We start from the raw sequence: 14,184 nt of genomic DNA, 5'->3' as shown, positions 1-14,184 counted from the left end.
CTAGATAGGTGTTTTGACAACACTCCTGATGCTAGTCGTATAGATCCCCCTCCTGGGATAGGGGACAAGACTAAAATTGTTCAATTAAAAGACCGTACATAAAAAAATAAAAATAAAATAACAAACACATTAAACAACTCTGCAAATAACCTGCAAGACGTGAATATTTATGATGAAAAGTGACAATTTAATTTATCTCAAGTGTAGGCTACATATGTAAAGCAAAGCAAAGTGTGTTAAGAAAATATGGGCTCTTAATAAATATGTGCATATCATAATCTTGATGTGTCAAGTTTTATCTGATTACATTTAATTGTTATTATTAGGCTTTGAAAAGTAATTAAATGAAATTTTTGAAGTGATGGGACTTAATCATTGGTGCTAAGGGTTAGGAATTCACCGCATCGTCGGAGCTCATCCAACACAAGTTTGTGTGATTTTTTTTTATGAAGTGAAGTGACATGAAGGCCAAGTATGGCAACCCATCTTCGGAAATAAGCCAGCCAAGTAAGCGCACACACATTAAGAACAAAAATTATTGTTATTAAATTAAATTGAGATTGAGAACAGCATATGTTTGATTTATAACTGGTTTACTGTTTTTAAATAGGCTAGTTAAATGACTTATATGTAATCAAAATGCAAGAAAACGTGTGTTTTTTTTTTTGTTACGCAGCACATGGCACCTTTAGAGACTCTGAGAGCTTTGTATAGCCTGCCTCATTACAGGAGGAATGGGGTGAGAGGTGTTCGGTTGGCTTTTTGAAGCAACCAGGAAAGAGAAAGAGAAAACTAATTTACACTCCTCCACAGCTTGATGATTCCTTTCTTTTTGGGGAAAAGAGTGAGGGCAACGAGGTGGGATGGTGGCGTGATCCAAACTACCAACCCTTTGCATTTGGATAGGACGCTTCCCATAAGATCGGCCCATTGTAAATTAGTTCATTTCTAGTTAATTGCTGTTAACACAAGAGGAACGAGTGGCTTAAGAGGGCTTGACCTATGGGTGTAAAGGCTGGCCCGATGAATGTGTGACGTTTTCCTTACCTGCATTGTCTAGGTCAGGAGGGGTGGGAAGGGCAGACGGGAGCTTTGTTGGCTTTGTGCGAATGAGAGGGACCCTGTCATTCAGGGCCATAGAGCAGCCAAGGTCTGAGCCCATCCACCCCGACTGTGGAAGAAAAGGACAGAGAGAGCTGTAGGACGGATCTACTCCAATGAGCACACACACTTCCCTCAAGGAAGGAAAAAAATGGCTTGAGGGCACTAGTCCTATCTATAGACCTTATTCAGAGCAGCGCCATGACAGGTATGAAAGTGAGGCTGTGAGGGATAGACTTACCGTGTTTCCAATGGCATCCGCTGTAAAAAGCTGAATAAAGCTCCTAGATTACTTACAATTTTCCACAGCTTACATTGTCGGGGGTATTTGTCAACTGACATTTCTTTGAAAGATATTTTTCCAGTGTTTCATGAGCAGAACAATCCAAAAACACATTAAATAACAATACAGCCCATTGAAGAGATGCATGACTATCCCTCACAGCCTCGCTTTCATTCTCATTAAAAATCAAAGATGGCGCTGCCGTGAATAAGGCGTATGGCTCTCACTTTTCAATTCCTCCTGCGCTCATGTTTATGTTATTAAATTCCATAATTGTGGTAAAAATATCCAAAAAAGTGAGCTACACACATCAAAAGAAGAAATAAGTGCAATGATGTCATTAACAAACTGACAAGTTATAGTGCTGCTGAGATACTAGCCCCTGCCCGGCAGGTATCGTAATACTAGTTTCGGCCATGGGAGGCGGTATGTGGGTGGGCAACATAACCACCAGCCAAAATGCAATAGACGAGTTACTCGCGCGGCTTGTGTGTGTATACTTGAACCTGATGTCAGTCGTGTGGAAATACAGCCCACTACTACATTTCAGTTCAGGGAAGAGTTCAAAAAATGATTGGTCGACATTATGCACGAGGGATACATTTTGGTAAGTTGTAGCATACTGTATCTTTCAACAGTGTTCATGTTCTTTTTCCATTAGCTAGTAGAGATGTTCGGTTCACGTGCGCTAGGGATCTGTGGTAACATGTACAAGCGCCAAAACGGTATTTATTGTTTGAATTGCGTAATAAAATTGACAGAATCTGAGAGCTTAACTAACCTGCTTGCTAAGTGTCAATTGCGCGTGTCTCACGGTGAATTCGTGAGATTTGGCAGCTCTGAATGGCACTAGCTTGATCAACATCAGCGAATGCTGTCTGTCAAATAAATTCAAACTAACAATAAAAGTGTAATATGATCAAAACGAATACCGTAAACTTAAAATAATAGCCCAGGCTTTTATTTTCCCATATCGTCGAAATGCACCAGCTTGTTTTTGAGACAGTTGTCTATTAGACGGTCTTCGTCATTTAGTGTTGAGATGTTGTTCATTGAGTCTCTGATCTGTAAAAATCTCCAAATGCTCCACGTGAAACTGCGGTCTTCCAACCTTTTACTATCGTGTCAAATGATTTGAATAATATGCGCGAGAAAGAGAGCAAAACAGCGCTCGCTTGTGTTGTTTGAAGACGTGAGAGTGCGCACTCACTTTCTGGAGGTAAGTTATACTGCCCCTATCTGTTATGGAATATGGAATATGATTTGATTTTATGTGCCAGATGGCACCTTAAAAAAAAAAAAAAATCCCAAAAGTGATCACAAATTTGTGGCCAAATCCCACAAATTCCTTATTTAGGCATGTGATAGAATGGACCGCTCTCTCCAATACTAAGAACTTAAATATATAACGTTACATATAAAGGAGGCTAAAGATTAGCGAAAATAAATACATATAACATACCGAACAGTTAAATCTTGCTTCATTTATATTTGTCTAAATTTTGGCATTTCAATTAGGCTTTGTATGTACTCTGACAAAGACCAAAGACCTGAGAAGATGCTAAAATAATCGCCATGTTTGTGCAGGAATATCAGTGTGTCCGTCCACATACTGGGAGCGGCAGAGTGACACAACCTACTCAGACATCACAAATCAGCACAATGAACACTGCACAGGTAAGATGTTGTACCCTCAGGAGAACATAACTGACGGCTCATTATAATTATCCCAGTAGAGAGTCAAAGCCTTATTCCCTCAGGCCTCACAGAGAAATACAGTATCTGATCAGAAGAAAGCACCTGTCCTCTTTGTCCTCAGAGAGTATTGCCCACAAATCAGCGTTTTATGTTTAAGTGTCATTGTACATGTGATTAAAAGCTTGTATTTGCTGAAAATCTAAAAAGGGTTGCCATGCAATAGTTAAATATTTTTAACATGGGTTTTACCTAGAAAAGATAACAGTAAAAAGAGACCGAAAAGAAATGCAAATGATCTTGAAAGTGCATTATGTGTTTTTGAATTGCTTCAAATCACCGCCAATAAGTGCAAGCAAAATACGAGCTGTGGCAAAACACCTCACATTTAGTATTATAAAGATTAAGGGATTGTTCACACCCATCATGTTATCTTAGTTTTTGTTTTGAAAAAGGAAATGGTTTCACAGCTAAGGCTGGATTCATAGCAGTCCAGATTACCAGCTTGAAATATAAACAAAAAATTCCTTTCAGTATTACTACAGTGTCCAACTGTTTGTGTTGAATGCGTCTTAGTACAATTCGGTTTTCAGATAAAACACTGCCTCTTCAAGGTACAGACACTCTTGGCGGCACTAATCTTTAGCACCTGCCTTGGCACCATCAACTGAAACAACTTGACCCCAGAACTGGCACAGGCACAGTCAATAAGTATAAGTGGCACCTCTATGGGGCCAAACAAGCCACTAATTGAACTGCTCCTCTGCGAAATAAAATACCTAAATTGGTAGGATTTAAAAAAATAACAGAAATATTTTGGTCTGGAGTTGGACACATGGGATCTACAGTAAAGCAATGCAGCATTACTGCTGGACTAAACACGTACAGAATCGATCTAAAAACACAGAGAATTGGTATGTGGGTTATGGGTAACCTCCTGAAAGGCTCCTTTAACCTCCAATGGTTCCTATAATGATAGTGCGCATACTGTTCCTGGTATAGCAAACACTAACAAACAGTTTTTTATAAATGCCTTAAAAAAGATTATGTGTGTTTTAGTAAGTGGTAGTCTACTAAATATTTCTTTACCTCCAAAATTTATGAAATCCAGATACCAAATGACAAAAAAAGAAACAAAACATTAAACTAGAACATTAGGGTCATAAATCCAACTAAAAGTCACATTTATTAACGTTTTCTCTCAATCTCAATGCAAATTGTGCACAATTCAGAAATATTGGAGAATTGATTTCGGGATTTTTAAATCCAATTCCTAGATTTGATTTCTACGGAGCCCCACACATGACATGCAAGAACATTTTTGTGCTCAAATTGTGTGGACTATTTACTATTTTGTTCGCTCTATTTATAAATCGTGTGCGCACGATTTAGGCATTAGCATTTGTGTCCTGCATGTCATGAGAGAGGATCCATAGATTTCAGGTAGGTCTAACAAACAGTAGGCTATGTCATTTTTAAAGGGGTCATGAACTGGCTTTTTAAAAATGTTTATAGTGTTGTCTGAGGTCAACGTATGACGTTTGCTTGGTTTTTAGCTACATTCAAAACATCAAAATGAAAAAGTGGCTATTTTCTACCCTAGTTTTGAGCCTAGTTTTTTGAGCCGGTTTTTATGGGCGTCTCGCATTGGAGACTTGGAAGTAAACGCCAACTGCTGTGACTGCATTTTTGCATATTATAATGAGTTTCAGTGCATGTGGGGGAAAAAGTTTTGAAAACTTCCAATGTTGTAAAAAGGCAACCAGAATGATTCCCCCATACATGCTCAGTCAAAATAGATTGACAAAGGCTTATCTGTTTAAAAGGGTTGTGTATCCCCTTGTCATTATCGACACCCGTGGCTGTAAAGTGAACTTATTTCTGGTTCTTTCATAGACAACCAAGTTTCGTTAGAAGCTGTTCACACATTGGCAATACAAAAAACAATTAATATATGAAAATTCTTAAAGCCCCTTTATATGTAATTTGACATTTGTATGTATTTTTTATACTAATTAACATTTAACACATTTACAGACTAAGGTAGAAGAAGCAGACCTCCTGCTTCCCATTCAAATTCTGATTCAGCTTTCTGGGGTGTGGCCAATTCAGTTCACATTCAAACTCTGGTCTTGAAAGGGAGCCGATCTTCACTTCTGAATTGTGCAAAATCTTGGCTTATTTAGTTGGATTTGTGTAGTTCACACACACACACACACACACACACACACACACACACACACACACACACACACACACACACACACACACACACACACACACACACACACATACTCAGAGACAGTTTCAAAAAACATCACCATCTCTGCTTTTTTCTGTGACGATTCTCAAAGCTACACTGTTTATAAGTTAAGCGGATCACTCAAACACTGATACTGTTTCCTTATGTGGGTGGCATTTCAGAGGGTCGTATCAATACTGATCTTAAAGACAAGCAACCATTTAAAAGATTAGCTGAGAAAGAGACCTTAAATAACCCCTGCTATTGAATGAAAATGCTATGGATGGCGAGACAGCATCTCATTTGCAGCATGTTTAATTTGTCTAGGTGTGATGGAGAGGAGAAGAACTAGGCTGATGGAAAAAGTAGCGAAGGAGGAACGTAATTTTAGAGGCTAATGATCTTTGCCTTTACAAATGGGCAGGAGAGAGAGCGTCGAGTGAAACTGGATACACCTAGAATCACCCTTGAAAGGTACAACAGTCTTTGTCTCCCCCCTCCACCAAAAAAAAAAAAAAAAGACAAGATGGCAGTCAGCAGGGGCCATGTCTCCGACATGGCCATAGGCACTCATGTTGTCATGACAGTGCCTGCAGAGAACACTGGGATTTATTCTAGATCTATGGTATAGAAGCCACCATACTGATCTAACTAGGAGGCATAACACTTTGGACAATGCAATCTGTTTAAAATTCTTTGAGGGAATGTCACAAATCTATAATAATGCTGTCAATTTAAACACCTTACATTTACTCGTCAACAATCAGTGAAAATTATTATTAGCTGTGCCATTGTAATAATTGATTCCAAACGATTTCCTTTCGGCAAAGGCACACCTACGATTAATCAGTTTTCTTATCACGTATGGCTAGTTTGGTGGGTGCGTGTGTTTTAAAACATAGTCTGTTTCTTTCCCAACTTGAGGCAAATTGTGTTTTAACACATCAGGGAGTTGTCACAGGGTAAATGCTATGTGCATATTCTAATGTGCACATTTCCTCCTCACAGTCTTTTTGTAGTATTCAACTCATGTCAGTCACTGTGGCTTTTTACCGACGAGATGCTGAGCAGTGGTTTCCATCACCATGGAAACTTTGCATGCTCTGTGACATGAGAAAATCCATTTAAGGTTCAGATTAATTGAAAAAATGTCCGTGAGTGTTTGATGAATGCCATGCACCCTGGCGAAAACCACAGCGCTAGCACTGATAGCACATCACTGTTAGAAGCAGATTACATGTTTTGTTTTCCTGTTTGATCTTAAGGAATTAAAAAGAACATCACATCTTTCCACTTTCATATTTAAAACAAGAAAGTAAACTTTTATGTTGGCCTTGCCTGAAAGTTTTCTAAAGCAGCAATTGTTTTCTACACAAAAGAGTTAGAATGCTTTCTGAAGGATCATGTGGCAGAAAATTCAGCTTTGCATCACAGAAATAAATGAAAATATATTCAAATAGAAGAAGGGTCTTGTGTAATATTTCACCATGTTACTTTTTTTCTGTATTTTTGATTTAAATAAATGCAGCCTTGGTGAGAATAAGAGACAGAAATCATTCTAATATGCTGAATCATAATCAGTGTTGGAAACATTTGTGCTTAATATTTCTTTTACTATAACCTGTGATGCTTTTTTCAGGATCCTTTCATGGATAAAATTAAAAAAAAAAAAAAGGTCAGTAATTTTTTTTGAAAGAAAATAATAATTTTATTCAGCAAGGATGTGTTAAATTGATAAAAGAAATTATAGTAAAGATTTATATTGTTAGAAAAGGTTTCTATTTTGAATAAATGATGTTATTTTTTGCTTTTCATTTATCAATGAATCTTGAAAAAAGTGTCATAGGTTCCAAAAAAATATTGTACACAAATCAGCATATTAGAATGATTTCTTAAGGATTATGCATCACAGAAATAAATTATATTTTAAAGTATATTCAAATAGAAAAACATTTAAAAATGCAATATTTCACAATATTACTGTTTTTTCCTGCATCAAATAAATGCAGGCTTGATTAGCATAAGAAACTTCTTTCAAAAACATTAAAAATAGTAATGTTTCCAAACTTTTGACTGTGGGTGTGTATATATAAATATGAAGTGTGAAATTTTATACACATTTTTATGTTTAAAAATGTATTATATTTGGCACATCAAGTGAACTTTCTGAATACATTAACTGAACTCATTTCATTATTTAACATAATTTAAGATTAAAGTTGTATTATTGCCAGAAGCATTTTTCAGAAACACACACACATACAAATTCTTCCCAAACTGGAAGAAGATGAGAAAAGACTCCATCTCATCTGTATCTCTTCAGAGGTCTCAAGAATGTCTCAAACTCACATTTGCCAAGATATCCAAGTCTGAACTCAAACATTTCTATCAAATGCCCCAATGACTAACATTGTATTTTATATCTCTATCTAATTTGTCTCATTTGTGTTTATTTTGTATTTCTCATTCTTCAAAAAGACTTGAGATCTCTATTATTAAGTTTAAAAGAGCAGCCTCTATGAAGTAATCTTTTCCTTTGTGATATCAGTCAATAGTCAAACTTTAGTTTACAGTGCCATTGTTACATATGTTACATTCAGTTACAATAGTAATAAATATAAATTGTGCATAATTACATGTAACTAACCCACAAACCAACTCCTAATCATATAACCATAATGTAGTTATTTAATATTACTTGGTAATATTATTATAAATGTATAATTACAGTGTAACAAAAACGCCTAAAAATAAAGTGTAACCAAAATCACAATTGGCCCCTATTTCTGTATAGTTTCATAACATGGATTTTTGGCTCTGAGATGCTTAGGAGTTCGTATCAGATCTGTGTTTTCATCTGCATGCCTGGACAGGTAAGGACCACCACAAAGAGTGGTATCAAGTGTGCTGCTTACTTATTAGAGCTTTGTTTTTGGCACTCTTTCCAAGAGGGGTGCAGTTTCACCAGAGACACTATCTCTGACCCCCGACAACCACATTCTCTGCTATGGTTAACCTCTAGTCTATCTTCTCACAGGATGTGCTGTGCTCCAGAAGCACAAATCTGACCAGTTGCCCCCGCCTGCTGACAACCTGCATGGGTTTCCTTAGTAACCAGTGACCCCACTAATGATCCTTATCAGCGGTTGCCACGGATACCATTAGCCCCCACAGCCAACTGTCCTTCAAAGCACATATTAGAGGTGAGCTCTCACGACCTCAGTTTTTACCTCGACAGCATTTAGAGTCCACACTCTTTAAAGTAATCCATTCACTTAAATGTGTCATATATTGAACTAAACAAAACAATCAAACTGTGACTATATTTTGATTTTCTTCAGAAAAAAAAAAAATTAAGGTTTCAGTATAAATCCAACTTTTGGTCCAGCAGACTTTAAGAAAATCACACTCTCACTAGTTTCATTAAAGATGTCCAAATATAGATACATCAAATTATAATTCTGTCATTTTATTTTTTTGCATTTTTTTTATCTTCTGAAATTAATAAAAATTTCCAGCACTTATCAAAATGTTTAATATTGTGAAAATAATGGCAGGCTCCTTTAAATTAGCAAATTTTACATGTATCCTAAATACACATAATTAAATATTTATATATATATATATATATATATATATATATATATATATATATATATATATATATATGTGTGTGTCAATATAAAAATTAAGTGATGTATACATTTATTCCTCTTGATAAGTACAATAGCTTTCAATAGGCAAAATTGTTCAGTGTGGAACAAATCTGTGAAACTTAAATCATTTATAATGCTTTATAACGTTATTTTAAAAATGATATTTCTTTATAATTGATGTTCATAGACTATGGCCTGGTTTCACAGACATGGTTTATATTAATCCAGGATTAACCCTAGTCCAATTAGGATATTTGCGTAGCTTTTATAAACGTGTCTTAGAAAAAAAAGGGAAACATTACTAATGTCCATCTTGAGACAAAACAATGACACTGACATGTTTTAAGATCAGTGCAAGTTGCTTTCAGTCAAAACATCTCAAAAACAAGAATTTTAGTCTGGGACAATCATTTATTTAGCAAAAATAAATGTTTGTGCATGATAAAAATAGTTTTAATGTGTCATAGACTAAGATTTAAAAAGATATCTATCAAAGACATCAAATTGAAATCATTCCATGATTTGAGACGGAACTGAGATGATAGCTGAACTTCTGACCTTAAGGCCTGTGGTTTGATTTCACCCCCCCACCCCCACCCCAGGAGATGCTTACATGGATTCACAAACAAGACAAACAAAACGCACATCTGTACTCGCGCTGAAGCTAAAAGACTATGTTTGCACACTGGATAATTACCTTCACAAAAGACAAGCCCTCCTCGCATCAACAAACACACAACCTTTTCCTTTCCTGTAGGGATTTGGCAGCTCTGCCGAGTTCATTTCGAGTAAGCCACGCAGGGCATCCCCTGACATCTAAGATATCTACCCATCGGCACAATGACATGGGTGGGTGTCTGCTGAATGAGCGCCCTGCAAACTCCGGGCCTCTACCTATGCTTTATTGTGACTTTTAAAGACAAGCTCTCTTTGATGTTTATAAGGAAAAGTGAGACAAGCATTAGGTAGCAACCCCGAGGCCTGACACTAAATCTTTACATGAGGCAATGACTCCACACAGAACAATGGCTCTTTACATTCATTATTAGAAGCCATCAGTCACTTGTTTACATTGTGTTTCTGCTGCAGGTGAAACACGGTTTGTTGGGGATCTTTGTCAGAGGAGGAGAAACAAAGAGGACAACAAGGAGGGGGATCAGGTGAATAATGTGTGTGTATGATGATACATGTGTTCTGTGGCCACACCCAAACACTTTAAAACATCCAAATGTTCATCAGTGTCACCTATTATTTTGATTTCTTTTTGTCGAGAAGTAAATGCCCCATCCTTTGACGTCACATGAAGGGTTCTGACTTTATAAACATGACAGGGAGTCTTGAAAAGCTGTCAAGTTGAGGTATTAAACGACACCTGAGAGGATATAATTACTCTAAAGGTGCTAATGGGGTTTATTCTTGTGGAGGAAAACACGAAGGTGGACGAAAGAATGGGTGGTGTCTTTTGCTCGGAGCAGCTTTGTTGTCGTGAAGGTGTTCATAATGGAAGAGAGACGGAATAACAGGTGTGTACACCATGTCCGTGACAATCCTTCATCTGCCAAAACAGGGGCTTTTCATCCGTATCTGTGCGCGGAACAAAAAGGTCCGCTCCCTCCCAGACTGTTTGTTTTTCCTCTATAATTTGCACTGTTGGCTCAAGTCAAAAGGTGTTTTCACTAGAGAGGCAAGGAGGCAAATCTCTCTTTAAAGTGATGAAAACAGTTTACATCCAATTGTCACCAAACTTGGTGAATGAATCCAAAGTTTATTTGTAGTAGCAAATGGAGGGCGATTCCCAGGACGTAGAGGGGGAGGTCTTCCAGAGAAAAAGGTCCAAGATAGCCAAATATTATGACTGACTGCCTCCTAAATCCCAAGCCTAATTCTAAACAGATGGATATCACAGATGCATGGTATATTCAAACTGTTTCCTCTTCTCTTGTATGATCCTGACACGCATTGTTGCTTAACACGTCCTTGAGATGACTACCAGAACTGATAAAACGAGTTGTTTGCCATATTCAAGCATGTTCCAGACAATAGATTTCATTCACGTGCATTATGCCGTCTGTGATGAAACGGCTTGGCCTCGGAAATCAGATATTGTTATCTTACATCTTTTCCTCTTATTGTGATCACTGCATTGGACTGATTCAACTTTTGACTTCTGCACACTGCTCAGATCTGATTGTTGTATAAAAAAAAGGCAAAATACGCAACACAGCGTAAAGTTAAATGAAAAATCATTGATTGAGAGAAAGGAGACTTTCTGGTATCTATAAACAATCTCCGCCAAGATAGACCAGTACATTGCTAATTTAAAGGAGTAGTTCACTTTTAAAAAAAACTTTTGCTGATAATTCACTCACCCCCATGTCATTAAAGATATTCATGTCATTCTTTCTTCAGTCGAAAAGAAATGAAGGTTTTTGATGAAAACATTCCAGGATTTTTCTCCATATAATGGACTTCAATGGGAACCAAACGGTTCAAGGTCCAAATGACAGTTTCAGTGCAAACTGTTCAAAGGGCTTTAAACGATTCCAGGCGATGAATAAGAGTCTTATCAAGCGACACGATCGCTCATTAAAAAAATAAACATATAACAAAGTTTAAGTTCTATATTCTCAAATGGTCGCCTTGCTCTGTTCTGTGATGCATGTTTGTGACTCTCCTGTTCGAACTCGTTCATCAAAATGAATGAATCTTTTTCCGAGTCAGTTCATTAATTTTGTTTCTTTGATTGTTTTGCTTGATATGACCCTTATTCATCATCTGGAATTGTTTAAAGCCCTTTGAACAGTTTGCACTGAAACTGTCTTTTGGACCTTGAACCGTTTGGTTCCCATTGAAGTCCATTATTTGGAGAAAAATGCTGGAATGTTTTCATCAAAAACCTTAATTTCTTTTCGACTGAAGAAAGAATGACATGGATATCTTGGATGACATGGGGGTGAGTAAATTATCAGCAAACGTTTTTTTAAAAGTGAACTACTCCTTTAAGTTTTTTAAAGTACAATAATTTTTCACAGTGAGAGAGTTGATGAGAGAAAAGATCATACAACATGTTGAGGACTGCAGACACGAAAATGATTTTGGTATAATATGGTTTATAATAAAATGATCATTATCAATATAAACAAACTATTTATTTTTCACTGGATAACAATCATCAGGCCATCATGTAAGTTTGAGTACTTCTGTGACTAAAAAAACATTAAGAAAGTCTGAAAATTATCTACACTAAATGTATTGAAGTAAAAAAAAATCTTAAAAATATAATAATAATAGGTTTAAATATAATTTAAAAAAGTTTTCATTTTATTTGAAATAATTATTGCTCTATATTTATATATATATAATAGCTCAAAGCTGGTATATTAGATACGCATAAGCACTCATATACACACACACACACACACACACTTTCAATTCTTATTGGTATTTTGTTGACTGTGTTATAGTTTGTTTGTTTTACCAGTATGTACTTCCACATTTCAGCAGAGTCATTAAGTCATGACAAACGTCTGGAAAGCTGCATGCTGCTCTGAGCCCTTTCCTCTGTTTAGAAAGAAAAACTCCTGTCCTTGGTAATGAGAGGGCTAATTCATCATGTGTCAGTGAACTGGTTCCTCACCACAAGGTGCAGGTAAGGAATGTGGGAGAGAATGTTCTCTCTCCGTCTTATCTCTCTTTTAGCACGTCTTCATTTCTGTTGAGTGCTACATGATAACCTAAACTTTGCCCAAAGTTTGTACACATTCCAAAGAGCTTTTTTGAGCACCATGACACCTCTATTGTACACAATCAGCAAAATAGGCGGTCAAATGTCAAACTGCTCTGATGGGATGTTTTGTAAATACTGTGCGATAATGACTTTAAATACTCGCAGACAACACTTTTACAAGGGGGTACTTTTTACGTGTAACGAGAGGCTTTCTGCAGACACCCGGGGGCTAAACTTGTCACAGAGGAGTAATAAGTCTCTTAGTTCAGCCTTGGCACTTGACAATGTTGCTGCTGCATTGAATTACAAACAGCCCATGGACAAGTCCATCTCCTCTTCAGGGATATTTAATCTGGTGATAAATTGTTTTGGAATTTGAGGCCTCATTGAACAGGCAGTTTTTTTTTTTTTTCCCAGGCAGGTTCATCTCCTTGTCTGCCCCGGTGGAGTATGCTGATATGACAGTTTGCTCATCTTTCAACTTTTAACCTATTTAAAACAACAAAACAGGGACTGAAATGAATTAATCTGGGTTCTTAATTGAACGCAATGAGACGCCACCCAAAAGCCTGGAAGAAAGAACTAAATGTGAAGGCTGTTGCATCAAATGCAGAAAAAACTAAATATTGACAGGGAAAGGAAAAACAGTTTCAGTAACTACGGTATATCTATTGTGTGAAGGTATAGAACTATGTTTTCAAATGTACAGTTATCTGAAACTTTCATTTGAATCTGTTCATTTTAATGAAAATGTTAAAATAACATTTTAATGAACATTTATGTGCTTTCAAATCGATTAATCACAATTAATCATACCTAACATAAGTTTTTGTTCACGTGTGTGTGTGTACAGTGTATGTATATATATATATATATATATATACTGTACACACACATATATACAAAAGATAAATATAATAATACACACATATTATGTAAACAATAACTTTTAATGTTAGATGAGATTAAAAAAGATTTTTATATTTATAGTTTTAATTAAAATATATATATATTTTTAAACATTTAAATTTTTTATAATGGTGATGTTAGGCACAGCAGACTGTATTGCTTAAATATATGCTGCAGAGTGAAATCTACCATATAAAATATTTTCATGTAAATATGGGGTCAAAGATGATAACATCAATATATACTCACTACAAAGCTGAGGAAAAGCATTAAAATGTCACTGAGATTTGCTCTAAACACAGATGGAATAGAGGAGTGACGCAAAGAGGAATTCATTGGGCGTAAATGGAGGGAAGGTCCTGTGGTTAAGGGTTTTTAATTGTAAAGGAATTTATATGGGCACTCTGCCAAATGTTCACCTTATGCTTGCATTACAATGGCTGCAGTTTATTGATAATACTGATCTATAATAATTTGATAAATATTTAAAAATATAAAGGTAAATTCAAAACCGAAAATCCCTTACTCACTATCATGCCGTTTCTATATTTTTATTGATATTTTCAAAAGT

The 14,184-nt window shown here is 36.2% G+C and overlaps 1 long non-coding RNA gene across 1 annotated transcript; it reads left to right on the top strand.

The window, feature by feature from the left end:
• The first annotated feature begins 1,878 nt into the window (after positions 1-1,878).
• LOC120477657 (uncharacterized) lies at positions 1,879-10,151 on the top strand. Its single transcript, XR_016146606.1, has 5 exons — positions 1,879-1,991; positions 2,972-3,061; positions 5,649-5,795; positions 8,359-8,524; positions 10,067-10,151. It is a non-coding gene; the product is annotated as an uncharacterized LOC120477657 (long non-coding RNA).
• Positions 10,152-14,184: the final 4,033 nt, after the last annotated feature.

Source organism: Pimephales promelas, chromosome 15 (genome assembly GCF_988280905.1).
Source record: "Pimephales promelas chromosome 15, fPimPro1.hap1.1, whole genome shotgun sequence".
NCBI classification, from domain to species: domain Eukaryota; kingdom Metazoa; phylum Chordata; class Actinopteri; order Cypriniformes; family Leuciscidae; genus Pimephales; species Pimephales promelas.
This window is presented reverse-complemented; position numbering and strand designations above follow the sequence as displayed.